We start from the raw sequence: 18,029 nt of genomic DNA, 5'->3' as shown, positions 1-18,029 counted from the left end.
GAGGAATGGGGAGTTTGGGGAGGAAGGAATGGGGAGGCTGGGGAGGGAGAAATGGGGAGGCTGGGGAGGGAGGAATGGGGAGGCTGGGGGAGGGAGGGAGGAATGGGGAGGCTGGGGAGGGAGAAATGGGGAGGCTGGGGGAGGTAGGGAGGAATGGGGAGGCTGGGGGAGGGAAGAATGGGGAGTTTGGGGAGGGAGGAATGGGGAGGTTGGGGAGGGAGGGAGGAATGGGGAGGTTGGGGATGGAGGAATGGGGAGGTTGGGGGAGGGAGGAATGGGGAGGTTGGGGTGGGAGCAATGGGGAGGTTGGGGAGGGAGGAATGGGGAGGCTGGGGAGGGAGGAATGGGGAGGTTGGGCAGGGAGGAATGGGGAGGCTGGGGAGGGAGGAATGGAGAGGCTGGGGAGGGAGGAATGGGGAGGCTGGGGAGGGAGGAATGGGGAGGCTGGGGAGGAAGGAATGGGGAGGCTGGGGAGGGAGGAATGGGGACGCTGGGGAGAGAGGAATGGGGAGGCTGGGGAGGGAGGAATGGGGAGGCTGGGGAGGGAGGAATGGGGAGGTTGGGGGAGGGAGGAATGGGGAGGCTGGGGAAGGAGGAATGGGGAGGCTGGGGAGGGAGGAATGGGGAGGCTGGGGGAGGGAGGAATGGGGAGGTTGTGGGAGGGAGGAATGGGGAGGTTGGGGGAGGGAGGAATGGGGAGGCTGGGGAGGGAGGAATGGGGAGGCTGGGGAGGGAGGAATGGAGAGGTTGGGGAGGGAGGAATGTGGACGTTGGAGGAGGGAGAAATGGGGAGGCTGGGGAGGGAGGAATGGGGAGGCTGGGGAGGGAGGAATGGGGAGGTTGGGGAGGGAGGAATGGGGAGCTTGGGGAGACAGGAATGGGGAGGCTGGGTGAGGGAGGCAGGAATGGGGAGCTTGGGGAGGGAGGAATGGGGAGGTTGGGGAGGGAGGAATGGGGAGGTTGGGGAGGGAGGAATGGGGAGGTTGTGGAGGGAGGAATGGGGAGGTTGGGGAGGGAGGAATGGGGAGGTTGGGGAGGGAGGAATGGGGAGGTTGGGGAGGGAGGAATGGGGAGGTTGGGGAGGGAGGAATGGGGAGATTGGGGAAGGAGGAAAGGGGAGGCTGGGGAGGGAGGAATGGGGAGTTTGGGGAGGGAGGAATGGGGAGTTTGGGGAGGGAGGAATGGGGAGGCTGGGGGAGGGAGGAATGGGGAGGCTGGGGGAGGGAAGAATGGGGAGGTTGGGGGAGGGAGGAATGGGGAGGCTGGGGGAGGGAGGAATGGGGAGGTTGGGGAGTGAGGAATGGGGAGGTTGGGGAGGGAGGAATGGGGAGTTTGGGGAGTGAGAAATGGAGAGGTTGGGGGAGGGAGGAATGTAGAGGTTGGGGAGGGAGGAATGGGGAGGTTGGGGAGGGAGGAATGGAGAGGTTGGGGGAGGGAGGAATGGGGAGGTTGGTGGAGGGAGGAATGGGGCGGCTGGGGGAGGGCGGAATGGGAAGGCTGGGGGAGGGAGGAATGGGGAGGTTGGGGAGGGAGGAATGGGGAGTTTGGGGAGGGAGGAATGGAGAGGTTGGGGGAGGGAGGAATGGAGAGGTTGGGGAGGGAGGAATGGGGAGGTTGGGGAGGGAGGAATGTGGAGGTTGGGATGGGAGGAATGGGGAGGGGTGAGGGAGGAATGGGGAGGTTGGGTAGGGAGGAATGGGGAGTTTGGGGAGGAAGGAATGGGGAGGCTGGGGAGGGAGAAATGGGGAGGCTGGGGAGGGAGGAATGGGGAGGCTGGGGGAGGGAGGGAGGAATGGGGAGGCTGGGGAGGGAGAAATGGGGAGGCTGGGGGAGGGAGGGAGGAATGGGGAGGCTGGGGGAGGGAAGAATGGGGAGTTTGGGGAGGGAGGAATGGGGAGGTTGGAGAGGGAGGGAGGAATGGGGAGGTTGGGGAGGGAGGAATGGGGAGGTTGGGGGAGGGAGGAATGGGGAGGTTGGGGTGGGAGCAATGGGGAGGTTGGGGAGGGAGGAATGGGGAGGCTGGGGAGGGAGGAATGGGGAGGTTGGGCAGGGTGGAATGGGGAGGCTGGGGAGGGAGGAATGGAGAGGCTGGGGAGGGAGGAATGGGGAGGCTGGGGAGGGAGGAATGGGGAGGCTGGGGAGGGAGGAATGGGGAGGCTGGGGAGGGAGGAATGGGGAGGCTGGGGAGGGAGGAATGGGGAGGCTGGGGAGGGAGGAATGGGGAGGCTGGGGGAGGGAGGAATGGGGAGGTTGTGGGAGGGAGGAATGGGGAGGTTGGGGGAGGGAGGAATGGGGAGGCTGGGGAGGGAGGAATGGGGAGGCTGGGGAGGGAGGAATGGAGAGGTTGGGGACGGAGGAATGTGGACGTTGGAGGAGGGAGGAATGGGGAGGCTGGGGAGGGAGGAATGGGGAGGCTGGGGAGGGAGGAATGGGGAGGTTGGGGAGGGAGGAATGGGGAGCTTGGGGAGAGAGGAATGGGGAGGCTGGGTGAGGGAGGGAGGAATGGGGAGCTTGGGGAGGGAGGAATGGGGAGGTTGGGGAGGGAGGAATGGGGAGGTTGGGGAGGGAGGAATGGGGAGGTTGGGGAGGGAGGAATGGGGAGGTTGGGGAGGGAGGAATGGGAGGTTGGGGAGGGAGGAATGGGGAGGTTGTGGAGGGAGGAATGGGGAGATTGGGGAAGGAGGAATGGGGAGGCTGGGGAGGGAGGAATGGGGAGTTTGGGGAGGGAGGAATGGGGAGGCTGGGGGAGGGAGGAATGGGGAGGCTGGGGGAGGGAGGAATGGGGAGGCTGGGGGAGGGAGGAATGGGGAGGCTGGGGGAGGGAAGAATGGGGAGGTTGGGGGAGGGAGGAATGGGGAGGCTGGGGGAGGGAGGAATGGGGAGGTTGGGGAGTGAGGAATGGGGAGGTTGGGGAGGGAGGAATGGGGAGTTTGGTGAGGGAGGAATGGAGAGGTTGGGGGAGGGAGGAATGTAGAGGTTGGGGAGGGAGGAATGGGGAGGTTGGGGAGGGAGGAATGGAGAGGTTGGGGGAGGGAGGAATGGGGAGGTTGGTGGAGGGAGGAATGGGGCGGCTGGGGGAGGGCGGAATGGGGAGGTTGGGGGAGGGAGGAATGGGGAGGCTGGGGGAGGGAGGAATGGGAAGGCTGGGGGAGGGAGGAATGGGGAGGTTGGGGAGGGAGGAATGGGGAGGTTGGGGAGGGAGGAATGGGGAGTTTGGGGAGGGAGGAATGGAGAGGTTGGGGGAGGGAGGAATGGAGAGGTTGGGGAGGGAGGAATGGGGAGGTTGGGGAGGGAGGAATGTGGAGGTTGGGATGGGAGGAATGGGGAGGGGTGAGGGAGGAATGGGGAGGTTGGGTAGGGAGGAATGGGGAGTTTGGGGAGGAAGGAATGGGGAGGCTGGGGAGGGAGAAATGGGGAGGCTGGGGAGGGAGGAATGGGGAGGCTGGGGGAGGGAGGGAGGAATGGGGAGGCTGGGGAGGGAGAAATGGGGAGGCTGGGGGAGGGAGGGAGGAATGGGGAGGCTGGGGGAGGGAAGAATGGGGAGTTTGGGGAGGGAGGAATGGGGAGGTTGGGGAGGGAGGGAGGAATGGGGAGGTTGGGGAGGGAGGAATGGGGAGGTTGGGGGAGGGAGGAATGGGGAGGTTGGGGTGGGAGCAATGGGGAGGTTGGGGAGGGAGGAATGGGGAGGCTGGGGAGGGAGGAATGGGGAGGTTGGGCAGGGAGGAATGGGGAGGCTGGGGAGGGAGGAATGGAGAGGCTGGGGAGGGAGGAATGGGGAGGCTGGGGAGGGAGGAATGGGGAGGCTGGGGAGGGAGGAATGGGGAGGCTGGGGAGGGAGGAATGGGGACGCTGGGGAGAGAGGAATGGGGAGGCTGGGGAGGGAGGAATGGGGAGGCTGGGGAGGGAGGAATGGGGAGGTTGGGGGAGGGAGGAATGGGGAGGCTGGGGAGGGAGGAATGGGGAGGCTGGGGAGGGAGGAATGGGGAGGTTGGGGGAGGGAGGAATGGGGAGGTTGGGGGAGGGAGGAATGGGGAGGTTGGGGGAGGGAGGAATGGGGAGGCTGGGGAGGGAGGAATGGGGAGGTTGGGGAGGGAGGAATGGAGAGCTTGGGGAGGGAGGAATGTGGACGTTGGAGGAGGGAGGAATGGGGAGGCTGGGGAGGGAGGAATGGGGAGGTTGGGGGAGGGAGGAATGGGGAGGTTGGGGGAGGGAGGAATGTGGAGGTTGGGGGAGGGAAGAATGGGGAGGCTGGGGAGGGAGGAATGGGGAGGTTGGGGAGGGAGGAATGGAGAGGTTGGGGATGGAGGAATGGGGAAGCTGGGGAGGGAGGAATGGGGAGGTTGGGGGAGGGAGGAATGGGGAGTTTGGGGAGGGAGGAATGGGGAGGTTGGGGAGGGAGGAATGGGGAGGTTGGGGGAGGGAGGGATGGGGAGGTTGGGGAGGGAGGAATGGGGAGGTTGGGGGAGGGAGGAATGGGGAGGCTGGGGGAGGGAGGAATGGGGAGGCTGGGGAGGGAGGAATGGGGAGGCTGGGGAGGGAGGAATGGGGAGGCTGGGGAGGGAGGAATGGGGAGGTTGGGGGAGGGAGGAATGGGGAGGTTGGGGGAGGGAGGAATGGGGAGTTTGGGGAGGGAGGAATGGGGAGGTTGCGGAGGGAGGAATGGGGAGTTTGGGGAGGGAGGAATGGACAGTCTGGGGGAGGGAGGGAGGAATGGGGAGGCTGGGGGAGGGAGGAGTGGGGCGGGGGAGGGAGGAATGGGGAGGGGGAGGGAGGGAGGAATGGGGAGGCTGGGGGAGGGAGGAGTGGGGCGGGGGAGGGAGAAATGGGGAGGCTGGGGGAGGGAGGAGTGGGGCGGGTGAGGGAGGAATGGGGAGGCTGGGGGAGGGAGGAGTGGGGCGGGGGAGGGAGGAATGGGGGGGAGGGAGGGAGGAATGGGGAGGCTGGGGGAGAGAGGAATGGGGAGGCTGAGGGAGGGAGGAATGGGGAGGCTGGGGGAGGGAGGGAGCAAGGGGAGGCTGGAGAAGGGTGAGGGAGAGGGAAGGAGGGAGGAGAGGCTGGGAGTTAAGTGCACTGGGATAGTTTTAAGCGCACTGTAGTAGCGTGGAATTGCTTAACAATCCCAGGGGAATTGCAAATGATTTACAATTCTCCTCCGGGGTGAAGAATGTAGTCACCAATACGGAGAATTTCACCCAGTATCTCAAATGATCTACTCCCTAGGGAAGCTTCAGAAATCATCACAAAATTTAATTCGGCCAGATGTAGGTAAACACATATATGGTTGGAATGAACGATGGGTCTCACTTTTGCGACATCTTAATTGCACCTTTCACAGTCTGCTTGTATGTTAAACCAGGATTAAAAAAAAAAAATACTGTAACAGATATATGTACCTTAACCCAGACTTTTAATAACACTATTGCATCTTTGGACTGTGGGAGGAAACAGGAGTGCCCAGAGGAAACCCACGCAGACACAGGGAGAACAGGCAAACTCCGCACAGACAGTTTCCCGAGGTTGGAATTGAACTCCGGTCCCTGGCGTTGTGAGGCAGTAATGCTAACCACTGTGCCACCGTGAATGTTCCTCTCTGGCCGGGATTCGCCCCTACCCTGCGGGGTGGGGGGTCCCGGCGGGTTGGAGAGGCGGGAACCACTCCGGCATCGGGCCGCTCCAATGGTGCGGATTTCTCCACACCTTTCGGGGCCAAGCCCTCACCTTGAGGGGCTTGCCCCATGCCGGAGTGGTTGGCCAAGGACAGTCTCATTCCCGACTGAGAGCGCAAGGACAGTCTCATTCCCGACTGTGAGCCCAGGTAGAGCCTCATTCCCGACTGTGAGTCCAAGGAGAGTCTCATTCCCGACTGTGACCCTAAGTAGAGCCTCGTTCCCGCCTATGAGCCAAGGACAGTCTCATTCGCGACTGAGAGCGCAAGGACAGTCTCGTTCCCGACTGTGAGTCCAAGGAGAGTCTCATTCCCGACTGTGAACCCAAGGACAGTCTCGTTCCCGACTGTGTGCCCAAGGACAGTTTCATTCCCGACTGTGAGCCCAAGGACAGTCTCGCTCACGACTGTGAGCCCAAGGACAGTCTCATTCCTGACTGTGAGCCCAAGGACAGTCTCGCTCACGACTGTGAGCCAAAGGACAGTCTCATTCCCTACTGTGAGCCCAAGTACAGCCTCATTCCCGACTGCGAGCCCAAGGACGGTCTCATTCCCGACTGTGAGCGCAAGGACAGTCTCGCTCATGCCTTTGAGACCAAGGACAGTCTCATTCACGGCTGTCAGTTCAAGGACAGTCTCATTGCCGACTGTGAGGCCAAGGACAGTCTGATTCCCAACTGTGAGCCCATAGACAGCCTCACTCCCGATTGTAAGCCCTACGACATTCTCACTCTCGACTGTGAGGCCAGGTAGAGCCTCATTCCCGACTGTGAGCACAAGGACAGACTCATTCCCGACTTTGAGCCCTAGGACAGTCTCATTCCCGACTGTGAGCCCAAGTAGAGCCTCATTCCCGACTGTGAGTCCAATGAGAGTCTCATTCCCGACTGTGAGCCCAAGTAGAGCCTCATTCCCGACTGTGAGCCCAAGGACAGTCCCAGTCCCGACTGTTAACCCGAGTAGAGCCTCATTCCCGACTGTGAGCCCAAGCACAGTCTCACTCCCGACTCTGAGCCCCAGGACAGTTTCATTCCTGACTGTGAGCCCAAGGACAGTCTCATTCCCGACTGTGAGCTCAAGGACAGTCCCATTCCCGACTGTGAGCCCAAGGACAGTCTCATTCCCGACTGTGAGTCCAAGGACTGTCTCACTCCCGACTGTGAGCCCAAGGACAGTCCCATTCCCGACTGTGAGCCCAAGGACAGTCTCATTCCCGACTGTGAGCCCAAGGACAGTCTCGCTCATGACTCTGAGCCCAAGGACAGTCTCGCTCATGACTGTGAGCCCCAGGACAGTCTCATTCCTGACTGTGAGCCCAAGGACAGTCTCATTCCCGACTGTGAACCCAAGGACCGTCTCATTCCCGACTGTGAGCCCCAGGACAGTTTCATTCCCGACTGTGAGCCCAAGTGCAACTTCACTCCCAAAGTTTAGCCCAAGGACAGTCCCATTCCCGACTGTGAGCCCAAGGACAGTCTCATTCCCGACTGTGAGCCCAAGGACAGTCTCGCTCATGACTCTGAGCCCAAGGACAGTCTCGCTCATGACTGTGAGCCCCAGGACAGTCTCATTCCTGACTGTGAGCCCAAGGACAGTCTCATTCCCGACTGTGAACCCAAGGACCGTCTCATTCCCGACTGTGAGCCCCAGGACAGTTTCATTCCCGACTGTGAGCCCAAGTGCAACTTCACTCCCAAAGTTTAGCCCAAGGACAGTTTCATTCCCGACTGTGAGCCCAAGACAGTCTTATTCCCGACTTTGAGCCCCAGTACCGCCTCATTCCCGACTGTGAGCCCAAGGACAGTCCCATTCTCGATTGTGAGCCCAAGGACAGTCCCATTCCCGACTGTGAGCCTAAGGACAGTCTCGCTCGTGGCAGGAAAGGCCTTTGGCGCCCGCCAGCCGGGGCCGAAGGGACTCCGCCTGTCGGCAGAAGTCCGCGCATGTGCGGGAGCGTCAGCGGCTGCTGATGTCATCCCCGCGCATGTGCAGGGTGGGGTGTCACTTCCGCATCGGCCATCGCGGAGGCTATGTCCGAGGCGGAACTGGCCCGCCCACGGATCGGTGGGTCCTGATCGTGGGCCAGGCCACCGTCATGCCAGTCCCACCAGTAAGGTAGGTGGTTTGATTCACGCTGGCGGGACTGGCATGACAGCAGCGGGACGTCGGCCCATTGCGGGCCGGAGTATCGCCGGGGGGAGGCCCGCCGTCCGGCACACCGCGATTCCCGCCCCCGCCAAATTTTCGGTGCCGGAGAATTCGGCGGCCGGCGGGGCGGGATTCATGCTGCCCCCCCGGCATTTCTCCGGCCCGGCGGGGGATTGGAGAATCCCGCCCCTGGTGTAAATATACCTGGGTCACTGGCTGGACTTTATCCTCTTATTTAATGTTTAGTTTTTGATGTTGGTCTGAATTAAGTTGATGTTATTAAAGTTAACCAAATTGTGTGAAGCAGATTTTTATTATATATGGCTGTGGTAAAATGCTGGTTGTTGTAAATTATGCAGAAGTCTTTAATTCCAGATATTCACATGAAGAATTGTCATTTTTGCATTTCAGATCAATGTCAAGGACTCAATGATTTAGGCGTTTGTGAATATTTAATCATGGAGGTAATTCTGGACTGTGTAGCCAAAGGGGATAAAAGGGACAACATACGTATGTACAGTAATAACCAGAAGAAATCTTGTACTACAATTGAATCATACTAAAAAGTTATTTCAGAATTTTTAAATAGGTTATCTAATTATTCCTGCTGTTTTTCACAGGTTTTTAATTCCTCGTGTGGATATAAAATGTCTGTGCCTTCCTGGCTCATATTTTGAATATTAGATGTAAAAGTGAAATTTATTTTTGAATCTTGTTCTGAATTGCATCATGATAATTGTTCAACTTTTAAAAGCACAACAGCCTTGTAAAAATAGCTGAGTTTGGTTCTTTTATAATTGGCAAAGGTCCTTTGAGATTACTTGAAAGCTGTGAGAAGCTGTGTGACACGAGGTGATATTACCCCACCTGAAAGATCTGCCATCGATTGAGTGTTACAAAAGCTTGTAAGCAATCAGCACTGATCCAACATCAAATGGTACAATTCAGAATGAGTATTGATCACAGATCAGTGAAGCACTTCCCTGCCAAAAACGGTTGACATTGCTTTTGCTTTCATGTGTATTCAATGGTCTGAATTACAATGTAACATCGATAGTTCTAATTTGGAATGAATTTGATATCAAATTTGATCGCTTAATGCTATCCCGGCATGCTCAAAGCTATTCCGGTGAACTCACATCTCTCCTCGGCGCTCAAAGCTATCCGGTGCACTCATATCTATCCAGATGTGCTTAAAGCTACGTCGGTGCAGCCAATGCTATCCCAATGCACTCACATATATCGTGGCATGCTGAAAGCTATCCCAGTGTGCTCAATGCTTTCCTGATGCATTCAAAATTATCCCAGTGCATTCTGTTAGAAAAACAATGGTAGTTATAAGGGATGTATATTTGTATTGGTAAACTTTAGAAAACATGAGCGGCACGGTAGCACAGTGGTTAGCACTGTTGCTTCACAATGCCAGGGTCCGAGGTTTGAGTTCCGGCTTGGGTCACTGTCTGTGCGGAGTGCGCACGTTCACCCTGTGTCTGCGTGGGTTTCATCCGGATGCTCCGGTTTCCTCCCACAAGTCCCGAAAGATGTGCTTGTTAAGTGAATTGGATATTCTGAATACTCTCTCAGTGTACCTGAACAGGCGCCGGAATGTGGCGACTAGGGGATTTTCACAGTAACTTCATGCAGTGTTAATGTAAGCCTACTTGTGACAATAATAAAGATTATTATTATCAAGGTATAGTTTTAGATGTGTTTAATTTAATGTTTCTGTGCCTGGAAGTGTAGAAGCTATCATTAGATTCATGCTGGACAATGGTATTTATTTATATGTGTGGCGGTTGGTTAAGTTCCAACTGTGTTCCGATTGTGTTTAGAGCGGGCTGCGGAATGAAGAATAAATAGTACTAGCAGGGCAACAGGAGGCCACTTTCCTGTGTCCTTAGTTTTAATTGGAAGCCAGAGCAGTTGGAGACAGGGGACGTCATTCTCCGAACCCCCGCCGGGTTGGAGAATCGCCGGGGGCTGCCGTGAATCCCGCCCCCGCCGGTTGCCGAAGTCTCCGGTACCGGATATTCGGCGGGGGCGGGAATCGGGCGCACCGGTTGGCGGGCCCTCCCGCTGGATTCTCCGGCCCGGATGGGCCGAAGTCCCGCCGATAAATTGCCTGTCCCGCCGGCGTGGATTAAACCACATTTTGAACGGCGGGACAAGGCGGCGTGGGCGGGCTCCGGGGTCCTGGGGGGACCGCGGGGTGATCTGACCCCGGGGGGTGCCCCTACGGTGGCATGGCCCGCGATCGGGGCCCACCGATCCGCGGGCGGGCCTGTGCCATGGGGGCACTCTTTCCCTTCCGCCTCCGCCACGGTCTCCACCATGGCGGAGGCGGAAGAGACTCCCTCCACTGCGCATGCACGGGAAACTGTCAGCGGCCGCTGACGCTCCCGCGCATGCGCCGCCCCGATATGTCATTTCCGCGCCAGCTGGCGGGGCAACAAAGGCCGTTTCCGCCAGCTGGCGGGGCGGAAATCCCTCCGGCGTCGGCCTAGCCCCTCAATGTTGGGGCTCGGCCCCCAAAGATGCGGAGCATTCCGCACCTTTGGGGCGGCGCGATGCCCGTCTGATTGGCGCCGTTTTGGGCGCCAGTCGGCGGACATCGCGCCGTTTCGGGAGAATTTCGCCCAAGAGGAGTGAACATCTCTCAACTCTGTAGGAGGAATGATTAGTTTGCTCACATATATCCCAGTGTGTTCAGACCTATCCCAGTATGCTCACATCTATCCCGGTGTGCTCACAACTATCCCAATGTGTTCACATCTATACTGGTGTGCTCATATCTATCCCGGTGTGATCACACCTATCCCAATGTGCTCAAATCTAACCCAGTATGTTCAGACCTATCCCAGTGTGCTCACATCTACCCCAGCGTGATCACACCTATCCCAGTGTGATCACATCTATCCCGGTTGCTCACATTTTTCCCAGTATGCTCACATCTATCCTAGTGTGCTCACATCTATCCCAGTGTGCTCATATTTATCCCGTTGTGCTCACACCTATCCCAGTGTGCTCACATCGATCCTGATGTGCTCACATCTATCCCGATGTGCTCACATCTATCCTGATGTGCTCAAATCTATCCCGGTGCACTCACATCTTTCCTAGTGTGCTCACATCTATCCCGATGTGCTCACATCTATCCCGGTGTGTTCACATCTATCCCGATGTGCTCATATTTATCCCGATGTGCTCACACCTATCCCAGTGTGCTCACATCGATCCTGATGTGCTCACATCTATCCCAGTGTGCTCACATCGATCCTGATGTGCTCACATCTATCCCGGTGCACTCACATCTTTCCCGGTGTGTTCACATCTATCCCGATGTGCTCACATCTATCCTGATGAGCTCACATTTATCCCAGTGTGCTCATATCTATCCTGGTGTGCTCACATTTATCTCGATTTGCTCACATCTATCCCGATGTGCTCACATCTATCCCAGTGTGCTCACATTTATCTCGAAGTGCTCACATCTATCCCAATGTGCTCACATCTATCCCAGTGTGCTCAGACCTATCCTGGTGTGCTCAGATCTATCCCGATGAGCTCACATCTATCCCGGTGTGCTCACATTTATCTTGATGTGCTCACATCTATCCCAGTGTGTTCACATCTATCCCAGTGTGCTCACATCGATCCTGATGTGCTCACATCTATCCCAGTGTGCTCAGACCTATCCCGGTGTGCTCACATCTAACCCAATGTGCTCACATCTAACCCAATGTGCTCACATCTATCATGTTGTGCTCACATCTGTCCCAGTGTGCTCACATCTGTCCCAGTGTGCTCACATCTATCCGAGTGTGCTCACACCTCTCCCAGCAAAGAGTCAGGCTTCCTAAAGTATAAGTTAGAGTCCAGAACACCAGGGAATAGCTATCATGGTGATCTCAAAGTTATACATTGTGGTCAATGCTACCCAGAGCGTTCAAACCTATTACAGTGTGCTCAATGTTGTTCAGATGTGCTCAAAGCTATCTCAGTGCACAGGATGATACCCGATGTGCTCTAAGCTATCCCGGTGCACACAAAGCTGTCCCAGTGTGCGCAAAGCTGTCCCAGTGTGCGCAAAGCTGTCCCAGTGTGCGCAAAGCTGTCCCAGTGTGCGCAAAGCAGTCCCAGTGTGCGCAAAGCTGTCCCAGTGTGCGCAAAGCAGTCCCAGTGTGCGCAAAGCTATCCCGGTGCACACAAAGCTGTCCCAGTGTGCGCAAAGCTGTCCCAGTGTGCGCAAAGCAGTCCCAGTGTGCGCAAAGCTGTCCCAGTGTGCGCAAAGCAGTCCCAGTGTGCGCAAAGCTATCCCGGTGCACACAAAGCTGTCCCAGTGTGCGCAAAGCTGTCCCAGTGTGCGCAAAGCTATCCCGGTGCACACAAAGCTGTCCCAGTGTGCGCAAAGCTGTCCCAGTGAGCGCAAAGCTATCCCGGTGCACACAAAGCTGTCCCAGTGTGCGCAAAGCTGTCCCAGTGTGCGCAAAGCTGTCCCAGTGTGCGCAAAGCTGTCCCAGTGTGCGCAAAGCTATCCCGGTGCACACAAAGCTGTCCCAGTGTGCGCAAAGCTGTCCCGGTGCGCACAAAGCTGTCCCGGTGCACACAAAGCTGTCCCAGTGTGCGCAAAGCTGTCCCAGTGTGCGCAAAGCTGTCCCAGTGAGCGCAAACCTATCCCGGTGCACACAAACCTATCCCGGTGCACACAAAGCTGTCCCGGTGCACACAAAGCTATCCTGGTGCACGCAAAGCTATCCCAGTGCACGCAAAACTATCCCTGTGCACACAAAGCTATCCCGGTGCACACAAAGCTATCCCGGTGCACACAAAGCTATCCCGGTGCACACAAAGCTATCCCGGTGCACACAAAGCTATCCCGGTGCACACAAAGCTATCCCGGTGCACACAAAGCTATCCCGGTGCACACAAAGCTATCCCGGTGGACACAAACCTATCCCGGTGCACACAAAGCTATCCCGGTGCACACAAAGCTATCCCGGTGCACACAAAGCTATCCCGGTGCACACAAAGCTATCCCGGTGCACACAAAGCTATCCCGGTGGACACAAACCTATCCCGGTGCACACAAAGCTATCCCGGTGCACACAAAGCTACCCCGGTGCACACAAAGCTATCCCGGTGCACACAAAGCTATCCCGGTGCACACAAAGCTATCCCGGTGCACACAAAGCTATCCCGGTGCACACAAAGCTATCCCGGTGCACACAAAGCTATCCCGGTGCACACAAAGCAATCCCGGTGCACACAAAGCTATCCCGGTGCACACAAAGCTACCCCGGTGCACACAAAGCTACCCCGGTGCACACAAAGCTATCCCGGTGCACACAAAGCTATCCCGGTGCACACAAAGCTATCCCGGTGCACACAAAGCTATCCCGGAGCACACAAAGTAATCCCGGTGCACACAAAGCTACCCCGGTGCACACAAAGTAATCCCGGTGCACACAAAGCTATCCCGGTGCAAACAAAGCTATCCCGGTGCACACAAAGCTATCCCGGTGCACACAAAGCTATCCCGGTGCACACAAAGCTATCCCGGTGCACACAAAGCTATCCCGGAGCACACAAAGTAATCCCGGTGCACACAAAGCTACCCCGGTGCACACAAAGTAATCCCGGTGCACACAAAGCTATCCTGGTGCACACAAAGCTGTCCCGGTGCACACAAAGTAATCCCGGTGCACACAAAGCTATCCCGGTGCACACAAAGCTATCCCGGTGCACACAAAGCTATCCCGGTGCACACAAAGCTATCCCGGTGCACACAAAGCTATCCCGGTGCACACAAAGCTATCCCGGTGCACACAAAGCAATCCCGGTGCACACAAAGCTATCCCGGTGCACACAAAGCTACCCCGGTGCACACAAAGCTACCCCGGTGCACACAAAGCTATCCCGGTGCACGCAAAGCTATCCCGGTGCACACAAAGCTATCCCGGTGCACACAAAGCTATCCCGGTGCACACAAAGCTATCCCTGTGCACGCAAAGCTGTCCCGGTGCGCACAAAGCTATCCCGGTGCACACAAAGCTATCCCGGTGCACACAAAGCTATCCCGGTGCACACAAAGCTATCCCGGTGCACACAAAGCTATCCCGGTGCACACAAAGCTATCCCGGTGCACACAAAGCTATCCCGGTGCGCACAAAGCTATCCCGGTGCACACAAAGCAATCCCGGTGCACACAAAGCTATCCCGGTGCACACAAAGCTATCCCGGTGCACACAAAGCTATCCCGGTGCACACAAAGCTATCCCAGTGTGCGCAAAGCTATCCCGGTGCACACAAAGCTATCCCGGTGCACACAAAGCTATCCCAGTGTGCGCAAAGCTATCCCGGTGTGCTCACACCTAACCCAATGTGCTCACATCTAACCCAATGTGCTCACATCTAACCCAATGTGCTCACATCTATCATGTTGTGCTCACATCTATCATGTTGTGCTCACATCTGTCCCAGTGTGCTCACATCTGTCCCAGTGTGCTCACATCTATCCGAGTGTGCTCACACCTCTCCCAGCAAAGAGTCAGGCTTCCTAAAGTATAAGTTAGAGTCCAGAACACCAGGGAATAGCTATCATGGTGATCTCAAAGTTATACATTGTGGTCAATGCTACCCAGAGCGTTCAAACCTATTACAGTGTGCTCAATGTTGTTCAGATGTGCTCAAAGCTATCTCAGTGCACAGGATGATACCCGATGTGCTCTAAGCTATCCCGGTGCACACAAAGCTGTCCCAGTGTGCGCAAAGCTGTCCCAGTGTGCGCAAAGCTGTCCCAGTGTGCGCAAAGCTGTCCCAGTGTGCGCAAAGCTGTCCCAGTGTGCGCAAAGCTGTCCCAGTGTGCGCAAAGCTGTCCCAGTGTGCGCAAAGCTGTCCCAGTGTGCGCAAAGCTGTCCCGGTGCACACAAAGCTGTCCCGGTGTGCGCAAAGCTGTCCCAGTGTGCGCAAAGCTGTCCCAGTGTGCGCAAAGCTGTCCCAGTGTGCGCAAAGCTGTCCCAGTGTGCGCAAAGCTGTCCCAGTGTGAGCAAAGCTGTCCCAGTGTGCGCAAAGCTGTCCCAGTGTGCGCAAAGCTGTCCCAGTGTGCGCAAAGCTGTCCCAGTGTGCGCAAAGCTGTCCCAGTGTGCGCAAAGCTGTCCCGGTGCACACAAAGCTGTCCCAGTGTGCGCAAAGCTGTCCCAGTGTGCGCAAAGCTGTCCCAGTGTGCGCAAAGCTGTCCCAGTGTGCGCAAAGCTGTCAAAGTGTGCGCAAAGCTGTCCCAGTGTGCGCAAAGCTGTCCCAGTGTGCGCAAAGCTGTCCCAGTGTGCGCAAAGCTGTCCCAGTGTGCGCAAAGCTGTCCCAGTGTGCGCAAAGCTGTCCCAGTGTGCGCAAAGCTGTCCCAGTGTGCGCAAAGCTGTCCCAGTGTGCGCAAAGCTGTCCCAGTGTGCGCAAAGCTGTCCCAGTGTGCGCAAAGCTGTCCCAGTGTGCGCAAAGCTGTCCCAGTGTGCGCACAAAGCTGTCCCAGTGTGCGCAAAGCTGTCCCGGTGCACACAAAGCTGTCCCTGTGTGCGCAAAGCTGTCCCAGTGTGCGCAAAGCTGTCCCAGTGTGCGCAAAGTTATCCCGGTGCACTCAAAGCTATCCCGGTGCACACAAAGCTATCCCGGTGCACACAAAGCTATCCCGGTGCACACAAAGCTATCCCGGTGCACACAAAGCTATCCCGGTGCACACAAAGCTATCCCGGAGCACACAAAGTAATCCCGGTGCACACAAAGCTACCCCGGTGCACACAAAGTAATCCCGGTGCACACAAAGCTATCCCGGTGCACACAAAGCTATCCCGGTGCACACAAAGTAATCCCGGTGCACACAAAGCTATCCCGGTGCGCACAAAGCTATCCCGGTGCACACAAAGCTATCCCGGTGTACACAAAGCTATCCCGGTGCACACAAAGCTATCCCGGAGCACACAAAGCTACCCCGGTGCACACAATGCTATCCCGGTGCACGCAAAGCTATCCCGGTGCACGCAAAGCTGTCCCGGTGCACACAAAGCTATCCCGGTGCACACAAAGCTATCCCGGTGCGCGCAAAGCTATCCCGGTGCACACAAAGCTACCCCGGTGCACACAAAGCTATCCCAGTGCACACAAAGCTACCCCGGTGCACACAAAGCTATCCCAGTGCATGCAAAGCTATCCCGGTGCACACAAAGCTATCCCAGTGCACACAAAGCTACCCCGGTGCACACAAAGCTATCCCAGTGCACGCAAAGCTATCCCGGTGCACACAAAGCTATCCCAGTGCACACAAAGCTACCCCGGTGCACACAAAGCTACCCCGGTGCACACAAAGCTATCCCGGTGCACACAAAGCTATCCCAGTGCACGCAAAGCTGTCCCGGTGCACACAAAGCTATCCCGGTGCACACAAAGCTACCCCGGTGCGCGCAAAGCTACCCCGGTGCACGCAAAGCTATCCCGGTGCACACAAAGCTATCCCGGTGCACACAAAGCTATCCCGGTGCACACAAAGCTACCCCGGTGCACACAAAGCTACCCCGGTGCACACAAAGCTATCCCGGTGCACACAAAGCTATCCCGGTGCACACAAAGCTATCCCGGTGCACACAAAGCTATCCCGGTGCACACAAAGCTATCCCGGAGCACACAAAGCAATCCCGGTGCACACAAAGCTATCCCGGTGCACACAAAGCTATCCCGGTGCACACAAAGCTATCCCGGTGCACACAAAGCTATCCCGGTGCACACAAAGCTATCCCGGTGCACACAAAGCTATCCCGGTGCACACAAAGCTATCCCGGTGCACACAAAGCTATCCCGGTGCACACAAAGCTATCCCAGTGCACACAAAGCTATCCCGGTGCACACAAAGCTATCCCAGTGCACACAAAGCTATCCCAGTGTGCGCAAAGCTATCCCAGTGAGCTCACATCTATCCCGATGTGCTCACATCTATTCGGGTGTGCTCACATCTGTCCTGCTGTGCTCACATCTAGCCCAGTGTGTTCACATCTATACTGGTGTGCTCACATCTATCCCAGTGTGCTCACATCTATTCCGCTGTGATCACAACTATCCCAGTATGCTCACATCTATCCCTTGACAAAGTCAAGGATGAGCCAGCTGTTTAAGGGGTGGAGGATATCTGTGAGTGATGTGGGAGGGGCCTGTGAACCATGTACATATGTATTGGTCATGCCGGAAGCTGGAAAGGTTTTGGATGGTGATTTTCAGCACAATCTCGGGTGTCTTGCATGTTGATGTGGAGCCCGGTCCACTGGAAGCCATATTCGGGTGTCGCACCAGCCGGAGTTGCGGGTGTGAGTGGGGACGGATGTCCCAGTCTTCGCCTCACTGATTGCTCTTAGGTGGGTCTTGCTGGGGTGAAGGTCACTTTCTCCACCCTGTGCCTCGGGGGAACTGCTGGAGCTTTTAGCCCTGGAGGAGGTAAAATTTGTTATGGGGGGAGGGAGGGAAGGCGAGTGATGGGTTCTACAAAAGGTGGGGATTTTTAATTTTGTGTAATGGGCAGCATGGTAGAACAGTGGTTAGCATTGTTGCTTCATACCTCCAGGGTCCCAGGTTCGATTCCCGGCTTGGGTCACTGTCTGTGCGGAGACTGCGCGTTCTCCCCGTGTCTGCGTGGGTTTCCTCCGGGTGCTCCGGTTTCCTCCTACAGACCGAAGATGTGCAGGTTAGGTGGAAAGGCCATGATAAATTGCCCTTAGTGTCCACAAGAAAAGATTAAGAGTGAGTTACTGGGTTACGGAGATAGGGTGGAGGTTGGGCTTAAGTGGGCTAGTCTTTCCAAGGGTCAGTGCAGGCTCGATGGGCTAAATGGCCTCCTTCTGTACTGTAAATTCTATGTTTTAATTGTTCTAAAGTATCGGAGAGTTGGTTACTGTTGACTACTGAGGGACGCGCGGGTAGAGAGAGGGAGGGAGAGGGAGGTATGGGTGGGAGATGGAGGGAGGGAGGGAGGTATGGGTGGGAGAGGGAGGTATGTGTGGGAGAGGGAGGTATGGGTGGGAGGTATGGGTGGAGAGAGAGGTATGGGTGGGAGAGGGAGGTATGGGTGGGAAAGGGAGGTATGGGTGGGAGACGGAGGGTGGGAGAGGGAGGTATGGGTGGGAAAGGGAGGTATGGGTGGGAGAGAGAGGGTGGGAGAGGGAGGTATGGGTGGGAAAGGGAGGTA

The sequence above is a fragment of the Scyliorhinus torazame genome, chromosome 1 (assembly GCF_047496885.1).
Source record: "Scyliorhinus torazame isolate Kashiwa2021f chromosome 1, sScyTor2.1, whole genome shotgun sequence".
NCBI lineage: Eukaryota > Metazoa > Chordata > Chondrichthyes > Carcharhiniformes > Scyliorhinidae > Scyliorhinus > Scyliorhinus torazame.
The sequence above is the reverse complement of the archived record's forward strand: the minus strand, read 5'-3'. Positions refer to the sequence as shown.